Source organism: Oncorhynchus keta, chromosome 36 (genome assembly GCF_023373465.1).
Source record: "Oncorhynchus keta strain PuntledgeMale-10-30-2019 chromosome 36, Oket_V2, whole genome shotgun sequence".
Taxonomy (NCBI): domain Eukaryota; kingdom Metazoa; phylum Chordata; class Actinopteri; order Salmoniformes; family Salmonidae; genus Oncorhynchus; species Oncorhynchus keta.
Genome location: NC_068456.1, coordinates 28,947,402 through 28,959,820, shown reverse-complemented (window position 1 = coordinate 28,959,820; position 12,419 = coordinate 28,947,402). Strand labels below are relative to the sequence as shown.

Genomic DNA, 12,419 nt, shown 5'->3' with positions numbered 1-12,419 from the left:
GGTCACTGTGCTGTATGTAATGTCCTGCTCAGAAATAAGTAGCAAAGAGAAACAGGACTTGTCTATTTACCACCTAAACCACAGTTTGTTTCAGATGTATGTTTAGTGAACTGACAATGTCCTGTTATCTGTCTTTTTAACAGTATTTTTCAACATATTGAGCACTATAAGAGATTGGGTTCCGTTAGAATATGGGACCTTTTATGTCAACTCATTGATGGTCAACTGAAGAGGTAACGCTGGAGTCAAATGGCAGATTTGCAGATGGTTGAAAATTATCAAATAAGTGTATCCTACCACTGAGTTGTTAGTTGTCTGGTCCTTGGCCTTATTGTCCTCTGGAATAAAGAAAGGGAGATGTCAGTAACTTCTGAGTTTGTTATAGTACAATAATACCTCTGAATGGATCCTGTTAGGGCTAGGCAGAATACTGCCCCCTTTGGATAAATTGCGTGCCCATAGTAAACTGAAAAAAAAGTCTGTCCAAAATTGCTAATATATGCATATAATAATGATTATTGGATAGAAAACACTCTAAAGCTTCTAAAACCGTTTGAATTATGTCTGTAAGTATAGCAGAACTCACAGGGCAGGCAATCTCCCAAACTAGTTTTGGAATCATGAAAGTTGGGGCAACTTTGACGTCATCACCCCCACCCTTCCCAACCAGCTATGGATCTGGAGACACTTTCTATGTCTAGATGTCCCCATTCAGTAGAGCGTTTAATTGTGCAAATCCCGCGAGTTTTGACCCTTTGGGAGGCAAAAGAGTGAGTGTTGCGAGAAAATACCTGCGCGTTAGGGCGCGAATTGGACAAAGCCCTTCCTCTGTTCCAAATCAAATCAAATCAAATGTATTTATATAGCCCTTCGTACATCAGCTGATATCTCAAAGTGCTGTACAGAAACCCAGCCTAAAACCCCAAACAGCAAGCAATGCAGGTGTAGAAGCACGGTGGCTAGGAAAAACTCCCTAGAAAGGCCAAAACCGAGGAAGAAATCGAGAGAGGAACCAGGCTATGTGGGGTTGCCAGTCCTCTTCTGGCTGTGCCGGGTGGAGATTATAACAGAACATGGCCAAGATGTTCAAATTTTCATAAATGACCAGCATGGTCGAATAATAATAAGGCAGAAAAGTTGAAACTGGAGCAGCAGCACAGTTAGGTGGACTGGGGACAGCAAGGAGTCATCATGTCAGGTCGTCCTGGGGCACGGTCCATGGGCTCAGGTCCTCCGAGAGAGAGAAAGAAAGAGAGAATTAGAGGGCATATGTGGGGTGGCCAGTCCTCTTCTGGCTGTGCCGGGTGGAGATTATAACAGAACATGGCCAAGATGTTAAAATGTTCATAAATGACCAGCATGGTCAAATAATAGTAAGGCAGAACAGTTGAAACTGGAGCAGCAGCATGGCCAGGTGGACTGGGGACAGCAAGGAGTCATCATGTCAGGTAGTCCTGGGGCATGGTCCTAGGGCTCAGGTCCTCCGAGAGAGAGAAAGAAAGAAGGAGAGAATTAGAGAACGCACACTTAGATTCACACAGGACACCGAATAGGACAGGAGAAGTACTCCAGATATAACAAACTGACCCTAGCCCCCCGACACAAACTACTGCAGCATAAATACTGGAGGCTGAGACAGGAGGGGTCAGGTGACACTGTGGCTCCATGTGGTTCCAGCTTGCCTCAGAAGAAGTATGATTGTCCGGTTGAATTGAGAATTGTTTTGTACGTTTATAACATCCTAAAGCTTGATTCTGCACTTAGTTTGACCAGTTTAGTCGACATATAATATGTAATTTTGAAGTTTTGATGCGCAACTGTTCGGGACCAGAAGTCATTTTGGGTGCATTTCAGCTGAAAGTGCTAGCAGATGCTACTATAAGGACACACGGACTGAAACAAAACGATATATTAGGTAAGTATGACAACTCCCACTACATTCTGATCGAAGACCATCAAAGGTAAGGGAATATTTATGTTGTAATTTTGTATTTCTGTTGACTCCAACATAGCGGAGAAATATTGCTTACGTCTGAGCGCCGCCTCAGATTATTGCATAGTGAACTAATTCTGTAACGTTAAAAATAAATGTAACACAGCGGTTGCATTAAGAAGCAGTGTATCTTTCTAACTATATGTAGAACATGTATATTTAGTCAAAGTTTATGATGTGTATTAATGTTATCTGGCGGGGCTATCTATAATTTCTCCGGAAATTTTTGAGTATTTTCTGAACAGGGCGTCAATGTAAATGGAGATTTATGGATATAAATGGCATATTATTGAAAAAAACATAAATGTACTGTGTAACATGTCCTATTACTGTCATCCGATGAAGATTTTCAAAAGGTTAGTGAATTATTTTTCTTTTAATCCTGCGTTTGTGATTGCATCTTTTGTTCGACAAAATGGCTGTATATCGTCTGTGTCTTTGTGGTTTGACATAAATATGTGCTATGTTTTCGCCGTAAAACATTTTAGAAATCTGACACGCTGGGTAGATGAACAAGGTGTTTCTCTGTCATTTGAGCTATTGGACTTGTTAATGTGTGGAGGTTAAATATTTCTAAGAATATTTTTGCATTCTGTGCGCCACTGTTTCAGTTGAGCGGGGGGGGGTGCCCCTTGGGGAACATGTACCGTTAACAAGTTTTAAAGTCAATTCCTCCAAATATTTTCTGTCATTCAAGATGAATCACAGGCAAGAAATATACTGTTGGTCACAATATCAATACATTTAGTATTTTTCTAAACTATTCTCCATTTTATATTGACATAAAATGACTACTTACTATGCCTTCTCCACATCTTCCATGTTACCAGGATACCAGCTGTCACCACCACCAACATGCCCAGAGAGATGAGTAGGACTTTCACAGACCTGATGGATTACATATACGAACTTGAATTAAAATACAATTAAAATATATCATTATAAATTGTTAATTTGTTGTATGCACTTGTTGTGATACATGGAACAATTATTTATCTGTTCACATGTGTGGATGTTGACCATGTATGATTATTATTGAGATTATGACTATTTATTAAGCGTGCAACTTGTTCTTTCACATGAGTGAGTATAACACCACCATTGCTGCTACTTTTCTCAAGGCAACCACAGAGATGTTCTACCCAGGAGGAAGTGATAACAGTCTCTATATGCATTTAGGGAGGGTGTTTGGTTTGCATTAACTGTTGTAGTGTATGATGGAATTGTAATGTTTCTCTGAGTTCATATTATCTAACAACATGTGGGATAAAACATCTGAAGGAGTGATAATAACCTCTGGTGGACTTCCTCCATGTTCCCCTCAGCTCCTTGACTTGTGTTGTCAGTCTGAACAGGCTCAGCAGTTGGAGAGGCAGAGGGTTGTTGAGAGGTTGGATCTTGGGTTGCTGTGAGGTCAAACAACAATATCATTAATGAAGTTAATGGTAAACCAGATAGTCAGGTTGTATAGCAACATCACATTCATACTTCATATTACAATTAGTTCCAGATGATACCAGTGGATAAAACAAAGGGAATCATATTGATCATAAAGTATGTGATTGATCTACTAACTTGAGGTCATCTTAGAGGTTCTCTGTGTTGCAGTTTGTTGACTGACAGTGATGTGAACAGGCATCTCTAGTTCTCCAACTCTACACCAATACCAGTCAGTGTTCTCCATCTTCAGTCCACTCATAGTCACTGTTAAGACTGTTCTGTTGTTGGCATCACTAGTCCGCGTTAATGTCACTGATGTTCCATTTAAAGTCCCAGAAAACCCACTCACACAATCACCACCCATCCTGCACCACTTCATGTCTCCAGAGTTACTATAGTAACAACAGACAGTGACACTCCCTCCTTCTACTCCAGTCACTTCCTGTTGTTCCACATAGAGTTCTGGAGTACCTGAACACAGGTAAAAAACAAGAATTCAGAGGAGAAAAAGTGCTTTTACAACAGCCTCTTTACAAATTCCTTCAAGCTGCATTCTGGGTTTGATACATCTATTTTTAGTCTTTTAAATTCATAATAATGATATATAGCCATTGATTCTAGAAGAATGTAACTTTCCTCACAAGCTTAGTTGTGTTTATCCATCATGACCCCAAATATACTCAGTGAATAAAGAAACGTCCCCCCACTGTTGTTAGGTTCTTATTTTTCAGAGAAAATAACTCAATGACACTAAAGAAGCTTTAACCAAGTTGAATTCTTCCCAAATTGTTCTGTACAGCTGTAATTCAGACAACTCAACATTTCTTTCAGCCAGATATATATATCCCACTTAAGACACTCCTCCTTCTCCCCAATCCTTACATCTTATAGTTTAACAGGAAAAGAGTAACAAGATACGAAATCCTTATTACTCCCTTCAGGGAATTTGTCCTCACCTTCTGACCTCAACTGTCTTTCCTGTATCAACACGGTGCTCTCCTCTTGTCACCCAACACATTCCACAGCTATCTGTCTTTCTACAGAGACCCAGTCTATTTCACTCTTTAATATTCTATGCTTCTTCTCTATCATTTATTTAATATCTCAATGTTCAAAATGTCGAATCCAACACTGTCAACTGCGTTTATTTTCAGCAAACTTGCCGGTGATGTCTGGTGAGGACCTGTCTTACAACAGGCCTACAAGCCCTCAGACCAGCCTCTCTCAGCCTATTGCAGACAGTCTAAGCACTGATGGAGGGATTGTGAGCTCCTGGTGTAACTCTGGCAGTTGTTGTTGCCATCCTGCACCTGTCCTTGCAGGTGTGATGTTTGGATATACCAATCCCTTTACATTGAAGATCTGTGAAGTTATTTGAATTTGAACTAATTATCTTTGAAAGACGGGGTACTGAAAAAGGGATGTTTCTTTTTTTGCTGAGTTTATAATCTTGTTTTACCTACATGTACAGTATAGCTCTGTCTATGATTTTCAGAGTGGTTACACAATTCTCATTTCATTTGATTGAATAGGTTATTTATAATTGGGTCATTATTTAGTATTTGACATTGCAGGATTACAGGACACTCCATAGGACATTGCTGAGCACTATTCATTCCACTTTACTAGATACAAGCAGTGAAGGGATCTTACCTGGAGTGACAGACAGGTAAGAACCATTGTATCATGATATCTGTTCCTCCATTGATCTCCACAACACACCTGTAATTCCCATAGTCCCATGACGTCAGGTCAGTCATGGTCACAGTGAAGATTCTCTTGTTGATGTCATCAGAGATTGAGGTCTTACCACTGCTCTTAGGTTGGTCAGTACGTACTACATACGAAAATACATCCCAACCTAATCCTTGACACCAGTATTTCACATGGTTGATGTGATTCAGATCATAGTGACATGGGAAGGTGATGGAGCCTCCTGTCTGCACAGACACAGTCCTCGCTGTGGACACATCAACACAAAACACATTTAGGTTGGAATGCAATCACTTTATTTCTGCACTATAAAACAACTTGTGTATGATTAAGATTGATAACACTGTTTAAAGCCCTTTATTGAAACATCCCACATGAAACAATTATACAGTCTAAATACTGTAGTACAGTATATTTATATACTATGGTATTCGCTACACTGCTTTTGTGGAATTTACTGTAGTATTCGCTATAGTGTTTTGCGGATTGATGACTGTAGTATATTGTAGTGACATCTGCCGACTATGCAAGTTACTGTTTAATGAGGAGAACACCTCAACCACAACATAAAGACACACAGGTTTGTGACAGGCCACCTATTGAGTTAGGTCAACAGAGGATTAGGGTTTTTTTGTTTGATACAGATAATACATATTAACAAGAGTACACCAAATGTACTTATTAGCTTTATGAAATACAACAGTGCTTTCACAGAGATTCAGCTGACCAAGTAAACAAGATGACCAAAAATTGTGACAAACAATACTGTACTTCTGATGGTAGAAAATAATAAACAGGTAACCACAGTATTTACAGGGGTGTAAAGTACTTCAGTAAAAATACTTTAAAGTACTAGTTAAGTATTTTGGGGGGTTATCTGTACTTTACTATTCATGTTTTGGACAACTTTTAATATTACTTCACAACATTTCTAAAGAAAATAATGTACTTTCTGCTCTATACATTTTCCCTGACACCAAAAAGTACTTGTTACATTTTGAATGCTTAGCAGGAAAATAGTCAAATTCATGCACTTGATCATCCCTACGGCCTCTGACCAGGTAGACTCACTAAACACACATGCTTCGTTCGTAAATGATGTCAGAGTGTTGGAGTGTGCCCCTGGCTATCTGTACATTTAAAAAAACAAGAACATGGTGCTGTCTGGTTTGCTTAATCTAAGGAATTTGAAATTATTTATACTTTTACTTTTGATACTTAAAATGGAATATCACTCAAAAACAAACATTGGTATTTTTTTCATTCGTTTACTGTTGATACAGTCCCAAAATGTTTTGCAAGTCAGCAGGGGTAGACTGAAACGATAATTCAGGCTAGGAATTTGACTCCATTCCAGGCCACCCTGTTCACGCAAACCACCAGACAGCTAATTTTGTAGGGTAACCCTATTTGTTGTTGTAACGGGTACCAAACTAGTTATATATTTGGCCACTATGTTCATCTGGGAAGAAATGTATCCACATTACAAAATACAAACATTTGGGACTGACTACCAAGTAGCCTATCTGAACACTGAGTTTTCAAGGTATGCTGTGGCTGTGGGTGCACCTTCAAGAACTCACTAGGAATACACCAATCATAGCACATACAAATGTACAAGGCTAGACACACAAAACAATTAGCCTACACTTTTTAAAACAAGAATTAGATACACAGAGTTAGCTCAAATGTTCAAGTGATTATCTTTATATTCAAGCATCAAGCATATTAAAATGATCAAAAAACTTCACACACATTCACTGAACGTGAACATAAGCTACAACAATGTATGTAAGTATAATACAAAAGTCGAAAAAACACTCCTCTACAAAAAAAAAAATTACAATATTCACTCACTGATGTCCATAAAGCAAACAGGACAAAATAAACACATCTACACACTGAGTCAATGAAATTGAACATTGGCTACATAACTGCAAGTATAATACGAATGTCCAAAAAACATGCCTCTGTACAAAAGCTTTAACTCACAGCAAATGTTGTTTCACCCTTGTCAGCCTGTTAAGGAAGAGTCATGGCATAGCTACTTCAGAGTAACCAGGAAGTAATTACCACTAGTAAACCAGTAGGCGGCGCAGTAACTCCCTGCTCTCTGCCATCTTGTCAATGATGTCATCTTTGTCAAGTTCCAAAAGAATCTCCTTCTCTGTTGCATTCAAAAGGAATGCTTCAAGGTTCTCTTGAGTGAGGGAGGTTCTTTGGCGGTTCTTCACAAATTCCAGGGTGGAGAAGGTCCTCTCACAAGCCACTTGAGTGACGGATAGGGTGAGGCGGAACTTGTAGCCCAGACCCCATGATGTGATACGCATCCGTGAGCAGATTGTACTGAGACAGGAGTAGCATATCGGGCAGTTTTTACATGTGGAATAACTTCTGCTTACCAACTCCACACTTTCATCAGGATCCTCAAAGCCTTCCCGTGAGTCATCACTGGTGGCGGTGGCCCTGGTGTTGTACACCGCCAATGCTGACTGTTTCAGTCTTTTCCACTGTTGTGCAAGGCTGATCAGTTCAACCTGCAATGCCTCAACAGTGGCATGTTCATCAAATTCCAGTAAGCATTTGCTGAGCTCCTTCATGGCTGTCTTTGGAAGGCCCTTGACCCACTCAACGAAGTCGTCTGCTGCCCTCTTCACACCCTCAAAGTCTCAAGGCACACCGTCAACGAGTGCTGTGCTGTTACGATATCCATGCCACTTGTTTGCAAGTATTTAGAGAGAGGGGACGTCTTCTCAAAAATGCTGAGAAAAATCTCAGTTGTAGGTATGGTTTCATACTTTAGGAGAGCATCCTTGTACCCTTGGGCCTTGCTTCGGGTGGCAGGTTTTATGGTCACATCCTTTTCAATTCTTTCCATAGTGTTGACCACATGCGTGTAAATTGCACCATCAGGCTTTGCAAAGCTTCCAAATACTTCCCTCAAGGCCTCGTCTTTGGCCCACCAGCGTGTTTCACCAATTACATCAAGCCGTCTGTGTCTCCTGTCCTCACTGGTTTCCTCTCATAGCTTCATGTGCTTGTAGGAATCTCAAACGAACACTGCAATGTCATTCAGTAGTGAGAAAAGGGATTCACTTGCCACAACAACCCCAGTGGTGTCAGTTAGCACAAGGTTGAGGACATGTGAGTAACACCATATGTGCACTTGGTTAGGAGACTCTCCTGTGAGCAATGCAGAGAAGCCCCTGTATTGTCCCTGCATATTACCTGCGCCGTCTTTTGCATTACCAACACATTACCAACACAACACGTTTGATATCTATGTCCATCTTTTCAAGGGTCTGTTTCACAAGGTCCACAAAGTACTGTCCAGTTGATGACTCACAGGCAATGACCTCAATGAGTCTCTCGTGGACAAGATCAGTGACATCACAGAACTACTGCACACTGGTCTTTGGATGTTAAATCCTGTGTTGTGTCCATTTGTATTGAGAACATCCCTGCCTTTCTCACTTCAACAACAATTGTCTGCTGAATCAACATTCTGATGACTTCAATTACTTTATTTTCTATTGTTTTGGACATCATAGTTACCAAGGACCCTTTACTTCCCATCTGTTTCCTGCTCTTCTCAATGCAATCCCTAACATGCTCTTGTAGGAAGACATCATATTTGCTAACAACTAACGCTAGCCGGAGTGAGATGAGCAAAAATCTAATGAGGGAACATCAGATAAACCCTCAAGCTTTTTCAGCTAGTTTGCCGTCAAAAACGCACTGATAAACAATGGGGAATAGTAGCCTGCTACTGCAGCTTGCCTGCCAATGCATGCTTCTCCCAGCCCACATTTTGACAAAGTTGGAACTTGCCTGCCTGTCCGCCTATTTGATCGATGAAAATATATTTGATAGAATATCTTTTAGTTGTCGATCTGTGGATAACAGTTGTTCATGTTCAGCATAGCTAGCTAGTTAGCAAAGTGATTCACATTTCTTGCTAGCTAACCAAATGACACCAGTATGACTAGCTGTAGCCACCAAAAAACGATTAACATTAACCCTTTTCTTCCTCCCTTCCTTCAGGAGGCTGAAGAAATTTGGCTTGTCACCAAAAGCCCTCACAAACTTTTACTGATGCACAATCGAGAGCATCCTGTCGGACTGTATCACCGCCTGGTACGGCAACTGCTACGCCCACAACCGTAAGGCTCTCCAGAGGGTAATGAGGTCTGCACAACGCATCACCGGGGGCAAACTACCTGCCCTCCAAGACACCTACACCACCCGATGTTACAGGAAGGCCATAAAGATCATCAAGGACAACAACCACCCGAGCCACTGCCTGTACACCCCGCTATCATCCAGAAGGCGAGGTCAGTACAGGTGCATCAAAGCTGGGACCGAGAGACTGAAAAACAGCTTCTATCTCAAGGCCATCAGACTGTTAAACAGCCACCACTAACATTGAGTGGCTGCTGCCAACACACTGACTCAACTCCAGCCACTTTAATAATGGGAATTGATGGGAAATGATGTAAAATATATCACTAGCCACTTTAAACAATGATACCTAATATAATGTTTACATACCCTACATTATTAATCTCATATGTATACGTATATACTGTAGGCTATATCATCTACTGCATATTTATGTAATACATGTATCACTAGCCACTTTAACTATGTCACTTTGTTTACATACTCATCTCATATGTATATACTGTACTCGATACCATCTACTGCATCTTGCCTATGACGCTCTGTACCATCACTCATTCATATATCTTTATGTACATATTCTTTATCCCCTTACACTTGTGTGTATAAGACAGTAGTTTTGGAATTGTTAGTTAGATTACTTGTTGGTTATTACTGCATTGTCAGAACTAGAAGCACAAGCATTTCGCTACACTCGCATTAACATCTGCTAACCATGTGTATGTGACAAATCAAATTGGATTTGATTTGATTTTTACAGTAAAGTCTGCAAAAACACAACATTGAATACTATTGTATACTACAGTCATGTCTGCAAAAACACTAGTCCGCAAGACTATAGCATATAACTATAGTAATACTACAGTATTTATACCATAGTATACTTTAGTATTTTTTCATGTGGGTAAGCTGTAAATGTGTAATATATTTGTAGGTTTGAACTAGGATCACAATGGACATAAATGTACAACTTCTTTTGTGTTATTCTCAACACATTTCTAAATATATTGTATCCACATTTGTGGTTGTTTTGTTTTTTAAGTAGTCAGATCCAAATCTATCAGTCAAGGGATACTAAACTGTTGAGTATAGTATTCTACAGTATACTGCAACATTCTACAGTAAGTGCTACATGATCAAGTCGGAACCTCGGTGGAAATCCCGGCATGAGCTCACCAAGGACAGCATGTTCAAATCAAAACAGCAGTAAAACTAGCTAGCAGTCCAATCCATCTAAAAAATTCTAAATTAAGTACTACGTGATTGAGGACAAGAAGAAGACTAGAAGAAGAATAGAATAGAATTCTCCATTATACGACAAAAGTATATTATAAGCACTACACGATCGAAAGGTATACTACAATCTATCATATAGTATACTCCAGTATACTACAATCAATGTATACTATAGTATACTGGGGCGGCAGGGTAGCCTAGTGGTTAGAGCATTGGACTAGTAACTGGAAGGTTGCAAGTTCAAACCCCGAGCTGACAAGGTACTAATTTGTCGTTCTGCCCCTGAACAGGCAGTTAACCCACTGTTCCTAGGCTGTCATTTTGAAATAAGAATTTGTTCTTAACTGACTTGCCTAGTTAAATAAACGTAAAATTAAAAAATACTACAGTGTGGTGTAGAATACTACAGTATTCTATAGTAAGTACTACAATTTTCTATAATAAACTGTAGCATTGTTGTTTGTAGGAGATTACACATACCTGCTGAGAGTCTGGGAAGATGAGGAAGAGGAGGAGGATGAGATGGGCAGCCATGTGAGGGTTTGTGTGTGTGTGTGTGTGTGTGTGCGTGCGTGCGTGCGTGCGTGCGTGCGTGCGTGCGTGCGTGCGTGCGTGCGTGCGTGTGAGACAGGTATCTATGTACTGATGTGTGTGCCAAGAAAAAAGTCAACAGCGAGAATGACTCTATTTCTTTATGTTCACAGACCTCACTGTCTGTAACTCTCTTCCTGCTTCTGTTTGTGTGTACATTCCTCCCTCAGTGTCAGACAGCAACTATTGCATCATATGGACTAATTTAACCCCATAATCATAGTCACTAAAATATATTTCAGCTTTCTCTAAGGTCTTTTTGGGACCAAGATTCACTACTATCCTGTTGTCCTCTGATGGAAAACAGTCCATTAATGATACAAATATTGGATGCAGGGACGTGATGCACCACATTTTCAATGGCCAAATTCAATATTTCTGAAGAAGGCCATTAAAGGCTAAAATGTCAGTCTTTTAAAACTAGTCATGTTTAATAGTGAGCTAGCATTGCACCTTTTTGTTTCCAAATTCAGTATTTCAAAATTAATTCTGTATAAAAAAAAATATCATACATTTGTATCAAAGAAATTGATAGAATTGAGATGTGCTGCAGAGGTGGAGTGATGGGAACTAGACCAAGACCTCCATAGACTCTCACGTTAAACCAGGTTCATAGTTCAGGGTCCTCCAGACCACAACCCAGTCTGATGTGGTTTTCCGTTCAACATGAACGCTCTCTATCTCTCTCCCTCTTCTATACAGGAAATAATGCCTGGTCATACAGTAGACGCAGCTCATAGCCACAGATAATGTATTCATAGCCAAAGTGTCAAAGTTAGCTCAGGAAGTTGCAGTACCACAAGGCTGCAAATCTTGGGTAAACTCATTCCATGACGTCATATTAAATACTGACTATACCTTTTATCTTTGGCTCCATCTCAGTAATCTACTTCTGATACATCAGAATGTAACACTCAAATTCACAAAGCACAGAACAATTTTTGATAGCCCATAGGCACTTCTTCAGTACGACATTTTCTTTTGAATTTCCTCTATTGTATTTTTGTTTTTCAGTCCTACTACCCTTTGTTACTGCCTGTAGGATTGGCCCAGCGGTTTGAGGCTTGAAAGTATTAAAGTGGAGGCAGATGTTGCTGATGCATGCCAGATCTTACAATGCCTGGATAGGTATTTTACATATCAGCAAACCACATAAAGGTTGTGTTCCCCTGCTCAGATGTTGCATGCATCAACCAATGGTTGCCACGTTGTCATCAACTGTGCTGTCGGGCACTAGATTGCTATAATGCGACCATGACTGTTG

At 40.1% G+C, this 12,419-nt stretch overlaps 1 pseudogene; it reads right to left on the bottom strand.

Moving 5' to 3' along the window:
- Positions 1–11,098, bottom strand: part of LOC127906079 (polymeric immunoglobulin receptor-like) — a 50,380-nt pseudogene extending 39,282 nt beyond the window's left edge.
- Between the last annotated feature and the right edge of the window lie 1,321 nt (positions 11,099–12,419).